Raw genomic sequence first — 24,103 nt, forward strand, 5'->3', positions numbered from 1 at the left:
TGCTGTCTCTGCCACCCCCTCCCTCACTTTCCTGGCCACCCCTCCTTCTTACTCTTCCTCTCTGGGCTGAGCTCTGCCACTTGCACCCTTGCTGTCCTGGATCAGGTGTTTTCCTGCAGCTCAGCTCTTCCCATGGCCCATGGCCGCTCTCTGGCAAGTAAAGGGTAACGATGACTCATAGACTAGGGAAATTCCGCAGCAAGCATGGGCTGACATAGGGACAATAGGGCAGCCAATCACCGGCCACCAACAGGGGACGTCATCTGTTAACCCTGTGCTGCCTGCCAGAAGGGCAGTGTAAACACAGGCTGACGTCAGCTGGGTGAGAAATCGTATTGATTTTTCCATAGGTCTTAAATATAGAACATTCTTGTTTATTTCTGTATTTTTCTCCATTTTCCCATAGGACGACTGCGGCATCTCACAAAACGTCATGGTCCGGCCCTCCTGTGCTAGTGAAACTACTCCTCCAATCCTCAGTGACATGGTGGGAGTAGTAGTGCCACATAAGCACTAGACCGGACTCCAGGACATTTACATCGGTACATGTGTGAATACAACCCCCATTGTATCCTGAATGTTACACAGCATGATGAGAGTGACGCCTTTGCCAAATCCTGGAATCCACCAGTTTAAAGAATCTCACAGAGTATTTATAACGGTGACGGTCACTACAACTCCCATCATGCCCTGGTGGTTGCGGGTGCCGGTATAATCATGGTGATACTTTTGCAACATCCTGAAATACGTGGGTGGCAGATGGTCACAGAATATTTCTATCACTTATATGCAACCTTTAACTCTACATTTGTTGTGCAACTACAACTCCCATCATGCCCTGGAAGTTGTAGGGTTTCAGCATGATAAGAGTGGTATGGTTGCAATATTCAGGGATTCATGGGCTGCGGACCACTGGTTAGAAGCTGTTCACAGAATATTTATACCACCAATCTACAATCTATAACCCTACAGCTGTTGTGCAACTACAACTCCCATCATGTCCTGGAAGTTGCAGGGTGCCAGAAATGATAAGAGTTCACAATATCTGGGGATCCACAGGTTGTTAACCCCTAGTCTGCCGCCTATCATAGAACATTTATAGCTGCCATCTTCAATCATTACCTTGTGGAACTACAACTCCCATTGTGCCCTGGAAACGGCACACAATGAGAGCGGTAAGTCTGCAGTGTCTGGGACTCACAGGTACATTCACAGCAGCCATCTTTGGCCTATAGCTGATGCTCTGCCTATAGCCATTGTGCTCTGGAAGATGATGGGGGGCGGGGGGGGGGGGGGTATTTGGTTAATAAGGGAAGTTAAGAGACCCCATACACATAAGATAGTGGAAATTATCCTATTGAGAGGACATTAATGTGTATGACTAGTTTAAGACTTTCATAACTTTCTTCTAGTAGGTTTATCCCATGCACCTTGCTCATACCAAGATAAGGAATCAGTCTCCTTCCTCCTCTGGCAGTAGACAGTATAGTCAGTCAATCTTCTTGCTCCTCTGGCGGTGGACAGTATAATCAGTGAATCTTCTTGCTCCTCTGGCGGTGGACAGTATAGTCAGTCAATCTCCTTCCTCCTCTGGCAGTGGACAGTATAGTCAGTCAATCTCCTTCCTCCTCTGAGAGTGGACAGTATAGTCAGTCAACCTCCTTCCTCCTCTGACAGTAGACAGTATAGTCAGTCAATCTTCTTCCTCCTCTGGCAGTGGACAGTATAGTCAGTCAGTCTTCTTCCTCCTGTGGCAGTGGACAGTATAGTCAGTAAATCTCCTTACTCCTGTGGCAGTGGATAGTCTAGTCAGTCAGTCTTCTTCCTCCTCTGGCAGTGGGTCACTCTCCTTCCTCATCTGACAGTGTACAGTATAGTAAATTAGTCTCCTTCCTCCTTTGACAGTGTACAGTATAGTGGATCACTCTTCTTCCTCCTCTGGCAGTGGATAGTCTAGTCAGTCAGTCTTCTTCCTCCTCTGGCAGTGGACAGTATAGTCAGTAAATCTCCTTACTCCTGTGTCTGTGGATAGTCTAGTCAGTCAGTCTTCTTCCTCCTCTGGCAGTGGACAGTATAGTCAGTCAATCTCCTTCCTCCTCTGGCAGTGGACAGTATAGTCAGTAAATCTCCTTACTCCTCTGGCAGTGGATAGTCTAGTCAGTCAGTCTTCTTCCTCCTCTGGCAGTGGGTCACTCTCCTTCCTCATCTGACAGTGTACAGTATAGTAAATCAGTCTCCTTCCTCCTTTGACAGTGTACAGTATAGTGGATCACTCTTCTTCCTCCTCTGGCAGTGGATAGTATAGTCAGTCAGTCTTCTTCCTCCTCTGGCAGTGGATAGTATAGTCAGTCAGTCTTCTTCCTCCTCTGGCAGTGGATCAGTCCCCTTCCTCCTCTGGCAGTAGCAGTCTTTTCACTGTCCCTGCAGTGTCTCTATTGCATAAGGATGTTTATACTGAATCACTATGCAGAGACCTGACCATTGGAGTATTGGTCTTTACCTGTTAATCCTTTGTTATTTGAGGGTCTAACAAAAAAACAGCAAAGTCCAGAGACAACAGAGGAGTCTGGCAGTATCTTTCTCCCTGTTCTGAATACAGGCATGCTCACCATGGTCAAGCGTACATGTATGGGGGGAATAGCTTTACCTCTATGCCACCACAGAATCAATACCAGGCCCAAAGCCTGAGGCTGCACTACCGATCCTCTAAGTGATAGATCATCCAGCTACCTGGCTCCAGTGACAATAGGAAGGGCAGCTCTGCAGCACATACTTCCGCTATAGGAAATACTGTGTATCTTTTGGGCTGTATGAGGCCTATTGATGCTGGGGTGTGAGGACACTACAACCCTTATACTGTGGCTACACATTGACAGGTCTGTGGTAAATCTTTAACCACATTTACAGCTATAGGTTAGTGGCGTGCACTGGAGGTGATAAGCATGATGGGAGCGCTGCATTTCTCTACAGTGATGTAACATAGCTTGTGAATGATTAGACAGATCATACAGCCCCATATAGACTACAGAGCGGCTCTTCTGTTCTGCCTGGTGGAGGGGTCCCCAGCAGATGACCCCCCTCTATGATGTGTATATGGACAGGGGCTCATCCCTTTCACCCAGCAGGAGGGATTTGTCAGGAAAAGTTCAGCAACTTTGTTCCTTACTATCTACAAGACCTCTGCTCGCTCAATGAATGGGAATATTCTTGCTACAGTTGTATCCAGACAGACAATCCTCTGTGAGAGGATGGGAATATCCCTTTAAGAAGCCTTAAAGGGATATTCCCATCTCAGCTAATGTAGTTACACTTTCAGTCTTCAGCAAGTTAAATGGTTTTGTGAATCCATTTATTTAGCAAACTTGTCACCATCTCTTGATATGCTGCTCCCACTGTTCACAGCACGTTGTCTAGGTTACCAACCACCACTCTGCTCTAAAAGCAGGTGTACACAGCTATAATGTAGATCTATAGAGATAAAGGGGGAGATTTATCAAACATGGTGTAAAGTAAAACTGGCTCAGTTGGCCCTAGCAACCAATCAGATTCCACCTTTCATTTTCCAAAGAGTCTGTGAGGAATGAAAGGTGGAATCTGATTGGTTGCTAGGGGCAACTGAGCCAGTCTCACTTTACACCATGTCTGATAAATCTCCCCCAATGTGTATATGTACAGTATATTATACATAAATATGTTTACTATAGCTATTTATACACCAGACAGCCCACTGCTTTTAGAGCAGAGCGGTGGTCTGTAACCTAGAAAACGAGCTGTCAACAATGGGAGGGAAAGGGCAGCCTATCAGGAGAAGGAGGCAAGTTTGATAAATTAATGGATTTGCAAAACTATTTAACTTGATGATCCTTACATGTATAACTATGTGTTAACTGAGATGAGAATACCCCTTTAAGGAGGGTTTTGGGGTCATCAGTATCCGATCAGTGGGGGTCCACACCTATTACTCCCACCGATCAGCTATGGTGCTGTCATATACAGAGAATCTAATGGTTCTGTACATTGATTAGAATGAGCTGCAGTACCCCAGCACAACCACTACACAGTGCACGGGGCTGGCGAGCAGCTGAGAGTACCAGGGACTGATCAGATATCGATGGCTGGTTGAGAGCCCCTATAAGCGTAGGATACCTGCTCAGATACCTTGGAGTAACATTTCACTGCAGGAAAGAGAAACACACAGTATATTACAAAGCTGCAGAAGTTTCCATCCTACTTTTCAGGGTTAGGGTGGGTTAACTTCACACTATGGAATCTGCACGGATAAGTTCTTGCGGATTCAGTCACTCGTATCCGTTCACAGTGGCGTGCACATCCGCTGGCTCCATAGACGCCATTCTATGGTCGGCCCGATTCCGCTGTCTGCTGAAAGAATTGACATGTCGGTTCCTTCTGCAGAAGGCGGAATTCACACGGCCATAGAATGGTGTCTATGGGACGGGCGGAGATTCACGCCACTGTGAACGGGTACAAGCGATGGAATCCGCCGGAACTTATGCGCACAGATTCCATAGTGTGAGCCCACCCTTATGTGATGATGATGATGATGATGATGATGATGATGATATTGCTGGCAGTGATGAGATTGATGATGATAGTGATGACACTGATGATGGTGGTGGTGATGTGACTGATGATGATGGTGGTGATGACACTGATGATGATGGTGGTGGTGATGACACTGATGATGGTGGTGATGGGATTGATGATGGTGGTGATGAGATTGATGATAGTGGTGGTGATGAGATTGATGATGGTGGTGGTGATTAGATTGATGATCGTGGTGGTGGTGAGATTGATGATGGTTGTGGTGATGAGATTGATGATGATAGTGGTGGTGATGAGATTGATGATGATGATGGTGGTGGTAGTGATGAGACTGATGGTGGTGGTGATGAGACTGATGATGGTGGTGATGAGATTGATGATGATGATGGTGGTGATGAGACTGATGATGGTGGTGGTGATGAGACTGATGATGGTGGTGGTGATGAGACTGATGATGGTGGTGATGAGATTCATGATGATGGTGGTGGTAGTGATGAGACTGATGGTGGTGGTGATGAGACTGATGATGGTGGTGGTGATGAGACTGATGATGGTGGTGATGAGATTCATGATGATGGTGGTGATGGGATTGATGATGGTGGTGGTGATGAGACTGATGATGATGGTGGTGATGAGATTGATGATGATGGTGGTGATGGGATTGACAATGGTGGTAGTGATGACACTGATAATGGTTGTAGTGATGGGATTGATGATGGTGGGGGTGATGAGACTGATGATGGTGGTGGTGATGACACTGATAATGGTTGTAGTGATGAGGCTGATGATGGTGGTGGTGATAATTATGCTGATGGTAATGGTGACAGTAATTATAATAGTGATGGTCGTGAAATGGATGATGATAGTAATCATGACAGTGATGATAAGGTTGATAATTATGGTGAAGATATTGATAAGGGGGGTGATATTGATGCTGGTGGTGATAGTAATTATAATAGTGATGATTGTGAAATGGATGATGACAGTAATCATGACAGTGATGATAAGGTTGATAATTATGGTGAAGATATTGATGCTGGTGGTGATAGTAATTATAATGTTGATGATGGCAAAATTGATGTTGATAGCAATGAGGATGATGCTGAAGATATTAATAAGAGGGATAATAGTGATGATAAGGAGGATGAAGATATTGATACGGAGGGTGATGCTGATGATAATAATAATGATGATGGTGAAAATTGTAGTAATAATAATGATAGTGATGGTAATGGTAATGATGGTAATGATAGTTAGTCAGTAAGCTGATGCATGCGAGCACGGCCCTCACATGGCTGATAATTATATGTAGTTCTCTGTAATATCTGATTTGTCTATGTATGTACCCCCCAGAATTGTAAAGTGCTGCCGGATCTGTTGGCACTAAATAAAAATTATTATTATTATTATTATTATTATTAATAATGATGAGGATGATGGTGACGCAGATGGTGAGGAGGATTGTAATTACAATGATGATGATAGTAATGGTGATAGTAATGATAATGATGGTGATAATGATGGTGATGATAGTAATGATGAGGATGATGGTGACACAGATGATGATAGTAATGGTAATGATGGTGATGATAGTAGTGATAATGATGGTGATGATAGTAATGATAGTAATGATAATGATGGTGATGATAGTAATGATAATGATGGTGATGATAGTAATGATAATGATGGTGATGATGGTGATGATAGTAATGATAATGATAATGATGGTGATGATGGTAATGATAATGATGGTAATGATAATGATGGTGATGATGGTGATGATAGTAATGATAATGATAATGATGGTGATGATGGTAATGATAATGATGGTAATGATAATGATGGTGATGATGGTGATGATAATGATGGTAATGATAATGATGGTGATGATGGTGATGATAGTAATGATAATGATGGTGATGATGGTGATGATAATGATGGTGATGATGGTGATGGTGGTAATGATAATGATGGTGATGGTGGTAATGATAATGATGGTGATGATAGTAATGATAATGATGGTGATGATGGTAATGATGGTGATGATGGTAATGATAATGATGGTAATGATAATGATGGTAATGATAATGATGGTAATGATAATGATGGTGATGATGGTGATGATAATGATGGTGATGATGATAATGATGGTAATGATAATGATGGTGATGATAGTAATGATAATGATGGTGATGATAGTAATGGTAATGATGGTGATGATAATGATGGTGAGGATGATGGTGACGCAGATGATGATAGTAATGGTAATGATGGTGATGATAGTAGTGATAATGATGGTGATGATAGTAATGATGGTGATGATAGTAATGATAATGATGGTGATGATGATGATAATAATGATGAGGATGATGGTGACGCAGATGATGATAGTAATGGTAATGATGGTGATGATAGTAGTGATAATGATGGTGATGATAGTAATGATGGTGATGATAGTAATGATAATGATGGTGATGATAATGATGGTGGTGATGATGATAATAATGATGAGGATGATGGTGACGCAGATGATGATAGTAATGGTAATGAGGAGGAGGAGGTCTTGTTTTGGTCTGTGACACTAGAGGGCGCTCTTGTACAACATTTCAGCCTTTGTTGCTGCGCAGCTGGAGATTAGAACTTGTTGCTGTCTTGCAGGGATAGAGGCGATGCTGGATGAATGTAACTCTGGGAATATGGCGGCTCATCTCATGAGTAATCACAAAACACATGACTGCTAATACGTGTAACCCCATACAGAGCCGCACCTCTGCACAGCGCCTTCTAGTGTCAGGGGGAGAGAACTGCAGCCCCAGCATCCCCACGCCTGATTACATCTATGGAATGAGAAGCCTCCAGGTATAGTGTATGCTGACAGCTCCAGAGCTCAGGTTAGATACCAAGCTGATGGGCTGCAGGCAGGCAGAGGATGATGGGGGTTGTAATATTGCATCAGCTGGAGAGCCACAGGCTGGGGGACACTGACATACAGGAGAGGCAGCTGCTTCATAGGACAACTACATCTCCCATCATGCCCTGACAGCCCTCAAAGCTACACCCACCCTCTTCACTGATCCCTGTACACTGCAATACAGATCACTGATCCCTGTACACTGCAATACAGATCACTGATCCCTGTACACTGCAATACAGATCACTAATCCCTGTACACTGCAATACAGATCACTGATCCCTGTACACTGCAATACAGATCACTGATCCCTGTGCACTGCAGTACAGATCACTGATCCCTGTGCACTGCAAAACAAACCACTGATCCCTGTTCACTGCAATGCAGATCACTGATCCATTTTCACTGCAATACAGATCACTGATCCCTGTACACAGCAAAACAAACCACTGATCCCTGTTCACTGCAATGCAGATCACTGATCCATTTTCACTGCAATACAGATCACTGATCCCTGTACACAGCAATACAGATCGCTGATCCATGTACACTGCAATACAGATCGCTGATCCCTGTACACTGCAATACAGATCCCTGATCCCTGTACACTACAATACAGATCACTGATCCCTGTACACTGCAATACAGATCACTGATCCCTGTACACAGCAATACAGATCCCTGATCCCTGTACACAGCAATACAGATCACTGATCCCTGTACACAGCAATACAGATCACTGATCCCTGTACACAGCAATACAGATTACTGATCCCTGTACACTACAATACAGATCACTGATCCCTGTACACTACAATACAGATCACTGATCCCTGTACACTGCAATACAGATCCTTGATCCCTGTACACTGCAATACAGATCCTTGATCCCTGTACACAGCAATACAGATCACTGATCCCTGTACACAGCAATACAGATTACTGATCCCTGTACACTACAATACAGATCACTGCTCCCTGTACACTACAATACAGATCACTGATCCTAGTACACTGCAAAACAGATCACTGATCCCTGTACACTGCAATACGCAATAGACATCACTGATCCCTGTACACTGCAATACAGATTACTGCTCCCTGTACACAGCAATACAGATCACTGATCCCTGTACACTGCAATACAGATCACTGATCCCTGTACACTGCAATACAGATCACTGATCCCTCTGCACTGCAATACAGATCACTGATCCCTGTACACTGCAATACAGATCACTGATCCCTGTACACTGCAATATAGATCACTGATCCCTGTACACTGCAATATAGATCACTGATCCCTGTACACTGCAATACAGATCAATGATCCCTCTGCACTGCAATACAGATCACTGATCCCTGTACACTGCAATACAGATCACTGATGCCTGTACACTGCAATACAGATTACTGATCCCTTTACACTGCAATACAGATCACTGATCCCTGTACACTGCAATACAGATCGCTGATCCCTGTACACTGCAATACAGATCACTGATCACTGTACACTGCAATATAGATCATTGATCCCTGTACACTGCAATACAGATCACTGCTCCCTGTACACAGCAATAGAGATCACTGCTCCCTGTACACGGCAATACAGATCACTTATCCCTGTACACTGCACTACAGATCAATGATCCCTGTACACTGCAATACAGATCACTGATCCCTGTACACTGCAATACAGATCACTGATCCCTGTACACTGCAATACAGATCCTTGATCCCTCTGCACTGCAATACAGATCACTGATCCCTGTACACTGCAATACAGATCCTTGATCCCTCTGCACTGCAATACAGATCACTGATCCCTGTACACAGCAATACAGATTACTGATCCCTGTACACTGCAATACACTGATCCCTGTACACAGCAATACAGATCACTGATCCCTGTACACTGCAATACAGATCATTGATCCCTGTAAACTGCAATATAGATCACTGATCCCTGTACACTGCAATACAGATCACTGATCCCTGTACACTGCAATACAGATCACTGATCCCTGTACACTGCAATACAGATCACTGATCCCTGTACACAGCAATACAGATCACTGATCCCTGTACACTGCAATACACTGATCCCTGTACACAGCAATACAGATCACTGATCCCTGTACACTGCAATACAGATCACTGCTCCCTGTACACTGCAATACAGATCACTGATCCCTGTACACTGCAATACAGATCACTGATCCCTCTGCACTGCAATACAGATCACTGATCCCTTTACACTGCAATACAGATCATTAATCCCTGTACACTGCAATACAGATCACTGATCCCTGTACACTACAATACAGATCACTGATCCCTGTACACAGCAATACAGATCACTGATCCCTGTACACTACAATACAGATCACTGATCCCTGTACACTACAATACAGATCACTGATCCCTGTACACTACAATACAGATCACTAATCCCTGTACACTGCAATACGCAATAGAGATCACTGATCCCTTTACACTGCAATACAGATCACTTATCCCTGTACACTGCAATATAGATCACTGATCCCTGTACACTGCAATACAGATCACTGATCCCTGTACACTGCAATACAGATCACTGATCCCTTTACACTGCAATACAGATCACTGACCACTGTACACTGCAATACAGATCATTAATCCCTGTACACTGCAATACAGATCACTGCTCCCTGTACACTGCAATACAGATCACTAATCCCTGTACACTGCAATACGCAATACAGATCACTGCTCCCTGTACACTGCAATACACTGATCCCTGTACACAGCAATACAGATCACTGATCCCTGAACACTGCAATACAGATCACTGGTCCCTGTACACAACAATACAGATCCCTGATCCCTGTACACTGCAATACAGATCCCTGATCCCTGTACACTGCAATACAGATCATTGATTCCTGTACACAGCAATACAGATTACTGATCCCTGTGCACTACAATACAGATCACTGATCCCTGTACACTACAATAAAGATCACTGATCCCTGTACACTACAATACAGATCACTGATCCCTGTACACTGCAATACAGATCCTTGATCCCTGTACACTAAAATACAGATCACTAATCCCTGTACACTGCAATACGCAATAGAGATCACTGATCCCTGTACACTACAATACAGATCACTGATCCCTGTACACTGCAATACAGATCCTTGATCCCTGTACACTACAATACAGATCACTGGTCCCTGTACACTGCAATACAGATCACTTATCCCTGTACACTACAATACAGATCACTTATCCCTGTACACTACAATACAGATCACTTATCCCTGTACACTACAATACAGATCACTTATCCCTGTACACTGCAATATAGATCACTGATCCCTGTACACAGCAATACAGATCACTGATCCCTGTACACTACAATACAGATCACTGATCCCTGTACACTGCAATACAGATCACTGATCCCTGTACACTGCAATACAGATCACTGATCCCTCTGCACTGCAATACAGATCACTGATCCCTGTACACTGCAATACAGATCACTGATCCCTGTACACTGCAATACAGATCATTAATCCCTGTACACTGCAATACAGATCACTGCTCCCTGTACACAGCAATACAGATCACTGATCCCTGTACACAGCAATACGCAATACAGATCACTGCTCCCTGTACACTGCAATACACTGATCCCTGTACACAGCAATACAGATCACTGATCCCTGTACACTGCAATACAGATCACTGATCCCTGTACACAGCAATACAGATCCCTGATCCCTGTACACTGCAATACAGATCCCTGATCCCTGTGCACTACAATACAGATCACTGATCCCTGTACACTGCAATACAGATCACTGATCCCTGTACACTACAATACAGATCACTGATCCCTGTACACTGCAATACAGATCCTTGATCCCTGTACACTGCAATACAGATCCTTGATCCCTGTACACTGCAATACACTGATCCCTGTACACAGCAATACAGATCACTGATCCCTGTACACTGCAATACAGATCACTGCTCCCTGTACACTGCAATACAGATCATTGATCCCTGTACACTGCAATACAGATCACTGATCCCTGTACACTGCAATACAGATCCTTGATCCCTGTACACTGCAATACAGATCACTGATCCCTGTACACTGCAATACAGATCACTGATCCCTGTACACTACAATACAGATCACTGATCCCTGTACACTGCAATACAGATCACTGATCCCTGTACACTACAATATAGATCACTGATCCCTGTACACTACAATACAGATCACTGATCCCTGTACACTGCAATACAGATCACTGATCCCTGTACACTGCAATACAAATCACTTATCCCTGTACACTGCAATAGAGATCACTGCTCCCTGTACACTGCAATACAGATCACTGCTCCCTGTACACTGCAATACAGATCACTGCTCCCTGTACACTGTAATACAGATCACTGCTCCCTGTACACTGTAATACAGATCACTGCTCCCTGTACACTGCAATACAAATCACTGATCCCTGTACACTGTAATACAGATCACTGATCCCTGTACACTGCAATACAAATCACTTATCCCTGTACACTGCAATACAGATCACTGATCCCTGTACACTGCAAAACAAATCACTGATCCCTGTACACTGCAATACAGATCACTGATCCTAGTACACTGCAATACAGATCACTGCTCCCTGTACACTGCAATACAGATAACTGATCCCTGTACACTGCAATACAAATCACTTATCCCTGTACACTGCAATAGAGATCACTGCTCCCTGTACACTGCAATACAGATCACTGCTCCCTGTACACTGCAATACAAATCACTGATCCCTGTACACTGCAATACAGATCACTGCTCCCTGTACACAGCAATACAGATCACTGCTCCCTGTACACAGCAATACAGATCACTGCTCCCTGTACACTGCAATACAGATAACTGGTCCCTGTATACTGCAATAGAGATCACTGGTCCCTGTACACTGCAATACAGATCACTGATCCCTGTACACAGCAATACAGATCACTGCTCCCTGTACACAGCAATACAGATCACTGCTCCCTGTACACTGCAATACAGATAACTGGTCCCTGTATACTGCAATAGAGATCACTGGTCCCTGTACACTGCAATAGAGATCACTGGTCCCTGTACACTGCAATAGAGATCACTGGTCCCTGTACAGGTTCCCAACAAGACATGATATCAACCTGAATGGGGCCCTCTTCTCCCTAGGGCCACCCGTAGAGGGGTATGGGCTTCTTCCAGGGTACATATACCCTTATTCATGGGTGAGGAAGATGAAGATCGGGAGCTGCCACCAAAAACTACACCTGGAAACCCAAGCAATGGTCACATTATGATGATACACTGTACCAGCCCCTCAGCTGTGTGAGCAGGACTAAGGGCCCTATGACACCAGCAGATTATCTGACAGATTTTTTTCAGAGCCAAAGCCAGGAACAGACTATCAACAGAGAACAGGTCATAGAGGAAAGACTGAGATTTCTCCTCTTTTCAAATCCATTCCTAGCTTTGGTTTAAAAAATACAGTACAAAGAATTGCTGTCATTGGGCCCGTTCCCACTACGGAATCCACACGGATAAGCTCTGGCGAATTCACTGCACGCTCCTGCTTGAACATCTGGCATGGATTCTGTAGAGGAAATGGGCCCATTCAGATGACTTTCAGGATAAGATGCTGCGTGTACATGAGGAGCAGCACTACATCTAACTATTATATCTTGTATATGGCGACTTTATTTCTTATTAAATATTGTGTTTAAATAAGGGGAGTGAAAGGAGTCAGATAAGAGGACAAGGATACAGAAGCATTTTTCTCTGATAAGATATATTATAAAGTTTCTTCTATTTGCCTGTACTCTCCTGTTGGTGTGAAGGGGCAATTATACATATGAACTGCTGCCCTACTCATTGTCTGTGGGAGCTGCTGGAGATGGTCGGAACCCCATTCTTGAGGTCACAAAGGGGTCCCAGTGGTTGGACCTCCAGCGATCATCTGAGTGTTTCTTCTGCATGTGACCCCAATGGCTTCCCTTTTAGGCTTGAACTTGAGCTTGCACTTTACCCCTTAGCCACCAGATGGCGCACATCCCCAATCAGTCAGGACTAAACCTTCACCTGAGACGTCGCTATTTCAATGGCTTCCCATGTGTGGTAGATGGTGAATATCAGAATACATCTGATTTTTAGAGCAATACTTTTTTTTTTCATATTGACCCGTCAAGAATAATAAAATCTGATGCATCGTTGTCACGGTAACTTGCTTTTTGTGTCTCTCAGCTGCTGTAACTATGGCGATTGTCATGTTGCGTTCTCTATGTTGCTAGGACTCCATGGGGAGATGGAGTCAAGTGAATTGCTACACAATAGTATTTGTTCCCTATGGATGAAATAAGCCTCCATAGGGGGGCCTGGGACCCGGGTGGTCCTAGCACCTGAAAAATCTCACTTTAGAGAACTATGCCACTAGAGGGAGCTCATTACACATGTATTTCTTATAGAGGTCAATGGGAGTTATATAAATCGCTGTGCAGTGAGCTCCCCCTAGTGGTGTCTGCAACTAGACAGAATTTCATTATCTTCCTATGACTGGGAGCAGAGCAGAGGATTTGGAGCTGACACATGGGATGAATGGTGAACCTGAAAAGATAAAACAGAATGACATAGATAGATAGATAGATAGATAGATAGATAGATAGATAGTAGATAGAAAGATAGATAGATAGATAGATAGATAGATAGATAGATAGATAGATAGATAGATAGGAGATAGATAGGAGATAGATAGATAGATAGATATTCCAAGAAATCGCCCTCAGCACTCCAAAATACGGAGAAATCAAACGTGATTTATTTCAGATCATAGTGATACAGCACAGCAATACAGTCCATAGCAACGTTTCAACGACCCTCTGTCGTCTTTTTCAAGCATGCTTGAAAAAGACGACAGAGGGTCGTTGAAACGTTGCTATGGACTGTATTGCTGTGCTGTATCAGTATAATCTGAAATAAATCACGTTTGATTTCACCGTATTTTGGAGTGCTGTGGGCGATTTCTTGGAATATATACGAGAAGGTTACTGGTCAAAACCACCTGCTGGCACCTGCCATCTTCATTGTACAAGTAGTGCTGCTTACAAGATTCTTCAGACTAGATAGATAGATAGATAGATAGATAGATAGATAGATAGATAGATAGATAGATAGATAGATAGATAAGATAGATAGATAGATAGATAGATAGATAGATAGATAGATAGATAGGAGATAGATAGATAGATAGGAGATAGATAGATAGATAGATAGATAGATAGATAGATAGATAGATAGGAGATAGATAGATAGATAGATAGGAGATAGATAGATAGATAGATAGATAGATAGATAGATAGATAGATAGATAGGAGATAGATAGATAGATAGATAGATAGGAGATAGATAGATAGATAGATAGATAGATAGATAGATAGATAGGAGATAGATAGATAGATAGATAGATAGATAGATAGATAGGAGATAGATAGATAGATAGGAGATAGATAGATAGATAGATAGATAGATAGATAGGAGATAGATAGATAGATAGATAGATAGATAGATAGGAGATAGATAGATAGATAGATAGGAGATAGATAGATAGATAGATAGATAGATAGATAGATAGATAGGAGATAGATAGATAGATAGATAGATAGGAGATAGATAGATAGATAGGAGATAGATAGATAGATAGATAGGAGATAGATAGATAGATAGATAGATAGATAGATAGGAGATAGATAGATAGATAGATAGATAGATAGATAGATAGATAGATAGATAGATAGATAGATAGGAGATAGATAGATAGATAGATAGATAGATAGATAGATAGATAGGAGATAGATAGATAGATAGGAGATAGATAGATAGGAGACAGATAGATAGATAGATAGATAGATAGATAGATAGATAGATAGATAGATAGATAGGAGATAGATAGATAGATAGATAGATAGGAGATAGATAGATAGATAGATAGATAGATAGAAGATAGATAGATGATAAATGTCAGTCTGTGGTACATTCAGTAGTTTTAGCAGATTATGAGCGGCTATCCTATAGAAGTAATAGTAGGGGTTGCTGGGATGCAGACAGAATACTGATTACCTAGGTTAACCCTTCCCTGGCTGTGGCCAAGGGCCCCCATATGACAGTGCCTGTGTATTCAGCCCCCTCCCCCTTCCTGTTTCCCACTATCCTCTCTATTCAGGACACTACAGGACTGTTTTCTATCATATAAAGGGATGTCACAGGGACAGGATATGAGCCTCAGTCAGACCTGCTGCCAAATCCATTAACCCCTGCACTGCCAGCACCCGCAGGGGACAGGCCCATCTCCAGGGCTCAGCAGTGGGTCCATTCCATTCATACACTGAGCAGGACCCTCACTCCTCATGCTCCAGGTGTATCTCTGTGTCTGCCATTGTATTCAGCACAGGATGGATGGACACTGACACTGATGTATCAGGGGCCCCTCTGCCCATAGGCCCCTCAGCAAGGCCTGAATACCCAGGACACCTCTGTCCATTGGACATTAGCAGCAATAAGGATGCTGATCTAATACTTAGTATTAACATCCAGGCTTTGGTTGATGCCCAAGGCAAACCTGGCACCATTTATCCCCATGCTGCTATTGCACTGGCTGGATGGGTGACAATGTAGTGACCAATACAGCTCCACCTGGGTAGTCAGCCAGCGCCCCAACAGGATGCCAGCGCTATGTGCAGGTGCACGTCACCCCCGTGCCCAAGACACCTGAGAGAATGAGTTATCCATGGACTGAGGGCATCACCTGGTGATGCACCTGTTCTCCCTATGCAGCCAGTGAATGGGTGACATGTAGCAGGGTACTGAATGGGTTAAGTATATATGCCAATATGTTATAACACTATTGGCACTGCATTGGTTAGGTTGTTGTCTATATAGTGTGGCTATGAACGGGTAAAGTACCAGCCTATGCCCATACACTGTGGTACTGATTAGGTTAAGCACCTGTGCCCATACACTGTGGTACTGAATGGGTAAAGTACCAGCCTATGCCCATACACCGCGGTACTGAATAGGTTAAGCACCTGTGCCCATACACTGTGGTACTGAATGGGTTAAGCACCTGTGCCTATACACTGTGGTACTGAATGGGTTAAGCACCTGTGCCTATACACTGTGGTACTGAATGGGTTAAGCACCTGTGCCCATACACTGTGGTACTGAATGGGTAAAGTACCAGCCTATGCCCATACACCGTGGTACTGAATGGGTTAAGCACCTGTGCCCATACACTGTGGTACTGAATGGGTTAAGCACCTGTGCCTATACACAGTGGTACTGAATGGGTTAAGCACCTGTGCCTATACACTGTGGTACTGAATGGGTTAAGCACCTGTGCCGCCCCCCTCTCTCTCTCTCTCTCTGGTAAGGAAGAGGTTAAACCTTGATTCCTGGAATTTTTGGAATCCAGAACCTTGAGGTCGGACCGTACCAAATCACAGACAGGTCTGCTGGGGGAGGGAGGATCGAGGAGAACCTCTGTGGGGAATGGTTTGATCTGGTAGCCAGGGCTCCCCCCGGGTTGGACGCGCAGTTGGTGCGTTCCGCTGGAAGCTCCTGTGTGAGCGGAGAGTGCAGGTTGGTACCTGCGGCCGGAGAGGTGAGATCGGCGGCGCCCGGTAAGTGCGATGTGATCGGCTGTGCCCGCTGTGTGTGCCCGGGGTGTGCCCGCCGGAGACCACCTGACGGCCGCCGATTACGGTGTGTGTGATGACTGATGTACGTTACTATAGTGTGAGCAGGCGGATGTTTACACTTAGCTCCCATACATTGTATCATCTGAGGGGTGCTGCGTGGACGGGGAGGAGGACGGGGGGCCACGGGGGGTGGAAGGGGGGGCCACGGGGGGGGTGGAAGGGGGGGCCACGGGGGGGGTGGAAGGGGGGGCCACGGGGGGGGGTGGAAGGGGGGGCCACGGGGGGGGGGTGGAAGGGGGGGCCACGGGGGGGGGGGGTGGAAGGGGGGGCGGTGGAAGGGGGGGCCACGGGGGGGGGGGTGGAAGGGGGGGCCACGGGGGGGGGGTGGAAGGGGGGGCCACGGGGGGTGGAAGGGGGGGCACGGGGGTGGAAGGGGGGGGCACGGATATAATGGAGGTGTATTATTCCTGTATACCATGGATGTGTATGTATGATGTCCTGTATACCATGGATGGGTATGTATGATGGCCTGTATACCATGGATGGGTATGTATGATGCCTGTATACCATGGCTGTATACCATGGATGTGTATGTATGATGTCATGTATACCATGGATGGGTATGATGCCTGTATACCATGGATGTGTATGTATGGTGCCTGTATACCATGGATGTGTATGTATGATGTCCTGTATACCATGGATGGGTATGATGCCTGTATACCATGGATGGGTATGTATGATGCCTGTATACCATGGATGGGTATGTATGATGCCTGTATACCATGGATGGGTATGATGCCTGTATACCATGGATGGGTATGATGCCTGTATACCATGGATGTGTATGTATGATGTCCTGTATACCATGGATGGGTAAGTATGATGTCCTGTATACCATGGATGGGTATGTATGATGTCCTGTATACCATGGATGGGTATGTATGATGTCCTGTATACCATGGATGGGTATGTATGATGGCCTGTATACCATGGATGGGTATGTATGATGCCTGTATACCATGGCTGTATACCATGGATGTGTATGTATGATGTCATGTATACCATGGATGGGTATGATGCCTGTATACCATGGATGTGTATGTATGGTGCCTGTATACCATGGATGTGTATGTATGATGTCCTGTATACCATGGATGGGTATGATGCCTGTATACCATGGATGGGTATGTATGATGCCTGTATACCATGGATGGGTATGTATGATGCCTGTATACCATGGATGGGTATGATGCCTGTATACCATGGATGGGTATGATGCCTGTATACCATGGATGTGTATGTATGATGTCCTGTATACCATGGATGGGTAAGTATGATGTCCTGTATACCATGGATGGGTATGTATGATGTCCTGTATACCATGGATGGGTAAGTATGATGTCCTGTATACCATGGATGGGTATGTATGATGTCCTGTATACCATGGATGGGTAAGTATGATGTCCTGTATACCATGGATGGGTATGTATGATGCCTGTATACCATGGATGGGTATGTATGATGTCCTGTATACCATGGATGGGTATGTATGATGCCTGTATACCATGGCTGTATACCATGGATGGGTATGTATGACGGCCTGTATACCATGGATGGGTATGTATGACGGCCTGTATACCATGGATGGGTATGTATGACGGCCTGTATACCATGGATGGGTATGTATGACGGCCTGTATACCATGGATGGGTATGTATGACGGCCTGTATACCATGGATGGGTATGTATGACGGCCTGTATACCATGGATGGGTATGTATGACGGCCTGTATACCATGGATGGGTATGTATGATGCCTGTATACCATGGACGTATGATTCCTATATATGAAGTGTTTGTTATACATCTTGGGTCCTGTATATTGTGTGCACCATCTGTTATATATGTATGTGTACTGCTAATGTACAGTATACATGTGTGACGGGCGCCGTCCTCTGTATACATGTGTGACGGGCGCCATCCTCTGTATACATGTGTGACGGGCTCCATCCTCTGTATACATGTGTGACGGGCGCCATCCTCTGTATACATGTGTGACGGGCGCCATCCTCTGTATACATGTGTGACGGGCGCCATCCTCTGTATACATGTGTGACGGGCGCCATCCTCTGTGTACATGTGTGACGGGCGCCATCCTCTGTATACATGTGTGACGGGCGCCATCCTCTGTATACATGTGTGACGGGCGCCATCCTCTGTATACGCGGCTGATGGGCGCCATCCTCTGTGTACATGTGTGACGGGCGCCGTCCTCTGTATACATGTGTGACGGGCGCCGTCCTCTGTGTGCATGTGTGACGGGCGCCGTCCTCTGTATACATGTGTGACGGGCGCCATCCTCTGTATACGCGGCTGATGGGCGCCATCCTCTGTGTACATGTGTGACGGGCGCCATCCTCTGTGTACATGTGTGTGACGGGCGCCATCCTCTGTGTACATGTGTGACGGGCGCCGTCCTCTGTGTACATGTGTGACGGGCGCCGTCCTCTGTGTACATGTGTGACGGGCGCCGTCCTCTGTATACATGTGTGACGGGCGCCGTCCTCTGTGTGCATGTGTGACGGGCGCCGTCCTCTGTGTACATGTGTGACGGGCGCCGTCCTCTGTGTACATGTGTGACGGGCGCCGTCCTCTGTGTACATGTGTGACGGGCGCCGTCCTCTGTGTACATGTGTGACGGGCGCCGTCCTCTGTATACATGTGTGACGGGCGCCGTCCTCTGTATACATGTGTGACGGGCGCCGTCCTCTGTATACATGTGTGAGGGGCGCCGTCCTCTGTATACATGTGTGATGTTAGATTATTATGGTGTCTATTATCTCTATACATTACATATATGCTGTATGACATACGTCTGATGCTCGGTAGATCACACCTGTTTCTATGGCGATGTTCACATTTGTGTTTGGTTTTTGTTGTCAGGCATTTCAATTTTTCATAGTTTTTTTTCTTGCTTCAGTGATCTGTATAGCGAAGCCTGATGTTACATGATGTATACTATATACATGTATATGACTGATCGGTATAGCGGAGCCTGATGTTACACAATGTATACTATATACATGTATATGACTGATCGGTATAGCGGAGCCTGATGTTACACAATGTATACTATATACATGTATATGACAGATCTGTATAGCGGAGCCTGATGTTACACAATGTGTACTATATACGTGTATATGACTGATCTGTATAGTGGAGCCTGATGTTATACTATATACATGTATATGACTGATCGGTATAGCGGAGCCTGATGTTATACAATGTATACTATATACATGTATATGACCTACAGTATGTCTGTAGTGATCTGTAAAGCGGAGCCTGATGTTATACTATATACATGTATATGACCGATCTGTATAGCGGAGCCTGATGTTATACTATATACATGTATATGACTGATCGGTATAGCGGAGCCTGATGTTATACAATGTATACTATATACATGTATATGACCTACAGTATGTCTGTAGTGATCTGTATAGCGGAGCCTGATGTTATACTATATACATGTATATGACCGATCTGTATAGCGGAGCCTGATGTTATACTATATACATGTATATGACTGATCGGTATAGCGGAGCCTGATGTTATACAATGTATACTATATACATGTATATGACCTACAGTATGTCTGTAGTGATCTGTATAGCGGAGCCTGATGTTATACTATATACATGTATATGACCGATCTGTATAGCGGAGCCTGATGTTATACTATATACATGTATATGACTGATCGGTATAGTGGAGCCTGATGTTATACAATGTATACTATATACATGTATATGACCTACAGTATGTCTGTAGTGATCTGTATAGCGGAGCCTGATGTTATACTATATACATGTATATGACCGATCTGTATAGCGGAGCCTGATGTTATACTATATACATGTATATGACTGATCGGTATAGTGGAGCCTGATGTTACATGATGTATACTATATACATGTATATGACCTACAGTATGTCTGTAGTGATCTGTATAGCGGAGCCTGATGTTATACTATATACATGTATATGACTGATCGGTATAGTGGAGCCTGATGTTATACAATGTATACTATATACATGTATATGACTGATCGGTATAGTGGAGCCTGATGTTATACAATGTATACTATATACATGTATATGACCTACAGTATGTCTGTAGTGATCTGTATAGCGGAGCCTGATGTTATACTATATACATGTATCAGACTCTATACAGTAAGCTGGTCATCCCCAACCGGTGGCTCTCTGGTTATTACAGAACTACAACTCTCATCATACCCTGATAACAAAGCTGGTGATCTCCAACCCGTGGCTGCTGGTGCCAAACTACAGCCCTCAGCTGTCGGCATGATGGGAGTTGTAGTTCAGCATCAGTCTTCCACCCCTGTATACCCATATAGCTGGTGCTGTATATGACTATTATAGGGTCGGCCCCCGTACCATGACTAGACGGCACACTGGTAACCCGCCACCATGTCGTCTGCCTGCTGACAGATTGTTTACCCTTGTTTCCAGCGCTCGGGATGTCGCAGCATATGGGAGTTCTCATTCTCCCCATATGCGCAGATTCGCAGGCGCCTGTCATCTACTTGCCGGGAATCCCTTACACCCGTATCTGGTATGGCCGCCATTGCAGTTCGCACAGTGCTTGTTACTCTGCTTTCCCAGCACCCTGAATGGCTTTGATATAATTTTATTCATCTAGTTAGAATTGCCAGCATGATGACCCCTATTAGCACCCAGCTTTCCCAGGAGCAGATAGACACCAGCCTGTCTTGCTGCGTCCCCTTGTGCACGTTGGAATCCTATCTGAAGGGATTTTATAAACAGGAAATAATCTGCTAATAAAAATAATTGATGTCGCCACCTACGGTGCTAATTACTGGTAATCTGGGCGGAGGCGGATGCTGCGGTACAGGTGACCGGAGAACGTGTTCTGGGTGTACAGGGCCTGCCGTCACCTTCCTCCGGCCACTTGTGTCATGGATGTCAAACCTGACGCCTTCCAGTTGTTGCAAAACTACAATTCCCATCATGCCTGGACAGCCAAAGCGAAGCTTTGGCTGTCCAGGCATGATGGGAATTGTAGTTTTGTACAGCTGTTCCCATATGGGTGTAATAGACCCCCAATAGTCTCCCATGTGGTCTTCATAGTTGGCCTGTAACCCTACAGATGTCCCGCTAGGACAGGGTGTCACTTTGTTTTTCAGGGGGCTGGGAAAGTTGGGTGAAATTGTCTTCCTGTATAAGGGATAACAACTTTACCAAAAACAGAACTAAGAAGAGACTGCACGAGGGTGACTTAAAGGGGCAAAATTCTTTTTCTTTCAAATCAACTGGTTTCAGAAAATTATATAGATTTGTAATTCACTTCTATTTAAAAATCTCCAGTCTTCCAGTACTTATCAGCAGCTGTATGTCCTGCAGGAAGTGGTGTCTTCTTTCCAGTCTGACACAGTGCTCTCTGCTGCCTCCTCTGTCCGTGTCAGGTACTGTCCAGAGCAGTAGAAAATCCCCATAGAAAACCTCTCCTGCTCTGGACAGTTCCTGACACGGACAGAGGTGGCAGCAGAGAGCACTGTGTCAGACTGGAAAGAATCCATCACTTCCTGCAGGACATACAGCAGCTGATAAGTACAGGAAAGCTGGAGATTCTTATATAGAAATAAATTACAAATTGATTAATTTTTGCCAGAGTACCCCTTTAAGGACTTGGTGTATGCGTGGGGCTTGTCTCTGATGGTAAAATATGTTGATGTAGCTCAGGGGCGCCCAAAGCTCAGTCCCCAGCGGCCATGTTTCCTCCTTAAGTCAGGTCATTGCCAGCTTAGACTCTAACGTCGCCGTGCTGGTTATAGTGTAATGTAATCTCGTATTGTTATAGTCCGTCACCTTGAATCGTCCTGATACCTGACGCCATAAAGAGAACCGGTTTATTCAGTGTCTTTTGAGTGGGGGCACCCCAAAACTGCAGGGGTGTAACCATAGCGGGTACAGAGGGTGTGGGATAGTAATAGAGCTCTCTTTCCGATATAAAGGGGCCCATTATAATTCGGTATGAGGGGCCCACAGTTATAAACTAGTAGCTATTGAGAGCGCTCAGACATGAGAGGAGTTTTACTTGTCTTCTGCAGGAGAGTCCCTTTACGCTCCTTAAAGGGGTTGTTCACCAGGAAAAAAAAAATTCTTTCAAATTAACTGGTATCAGAAAGTGCCAGAGATTTGCAATTTCCTTCTATTAAAAAATCTCCAGTCTTCCAGTACTTATCAGCTGCCGTATGTCCTGCAGGAAGTGCAGACTCTCCAGTCTGACACAGTGCTCTCTGCTGTCACCTCTGTCCACATCAGGAACTGTCCAGAGCAGTAGCAAATCCCCATAGAAAACCTCTCCTGCTTTCCCGGCTGGAAAGAATACACCACTTCCTGCAGGACATACAGCAGCTGATTAGTACTGGAAGAATTGAGATTTTGTAATAGAAGTAAATTACAAATTTCTGGCATTTTCTTGCCCTAGTTGAGCTGAAAGAAAAAGTAAAATTGGTGAACAATTAAAGAAAACCTGTCAGAAGGCGGAGCATGGCTGTTATTTAAAAGACAATAAAGAGATTTCTTGCACCGCCTGCTCACCAGGTATAATGCACATAGGATCCCTTTAAGAGGCTGCCACATTGACTGATCTCCGCTTGGTTTCCTGCTGCAGGGGAGATGTAATGCTCAGAGGGATGGCTGTGTAATACAAGGATGACAGAAGAGGGACCCCCCTCCATGATGGCCATATGCCCCGCTAGGCCTTGTGGTCAGTGGTTGTCTCCACCAGACGTGTGCACCTGGA

General features: G+C 44.7%; 1 protein-coding gene across 5 annotated transcripts in view; it reads left to right on the top strand.

Moving 5' to 3' along the window:
- Nucleotides 1–17,125: 17,125 nt before the first annotated feature.
- CCDC120 (coiled-coil domain containing 120) overlaps nucleotides 17,126–24,103 on the top strand; it is a 28,270-nt gene continuing 21,292 nt past the window's right edge. For 4 of the 5 annotated variants that reach the window (XM_069943140.1, XM_069943133.1, XM_069943143.1 and 1 more), the window contains exon 1: nucleotides 17,126–17,221. The gene's annotated coding sequence lies outside the window, so the exon portion shown is untranslated. Of the gene's footprint in view, nucleotides 17,304–24,103 lie in introns of all 5 variants that reach the window. The other variant, XM_069943138.1, reaches the window with a different exon arrangement.

Source organism: Dendropsophus ebraccatus, chromosome 10, assembly GCF_027789765.1.
Source record: "Dendropsophus ebraccatus isolate aDenEbr1 chromosome 10, aDenEbr1.pat, whole genome shotgun sequence".
In the NCBI taxonomy this organism is placed as follows: Eukaryota; Metazoa; Chordata; class Amphibia; order Anura; family Hylidae; genus Dendropsophus; species Dendropsophus ebraccatus.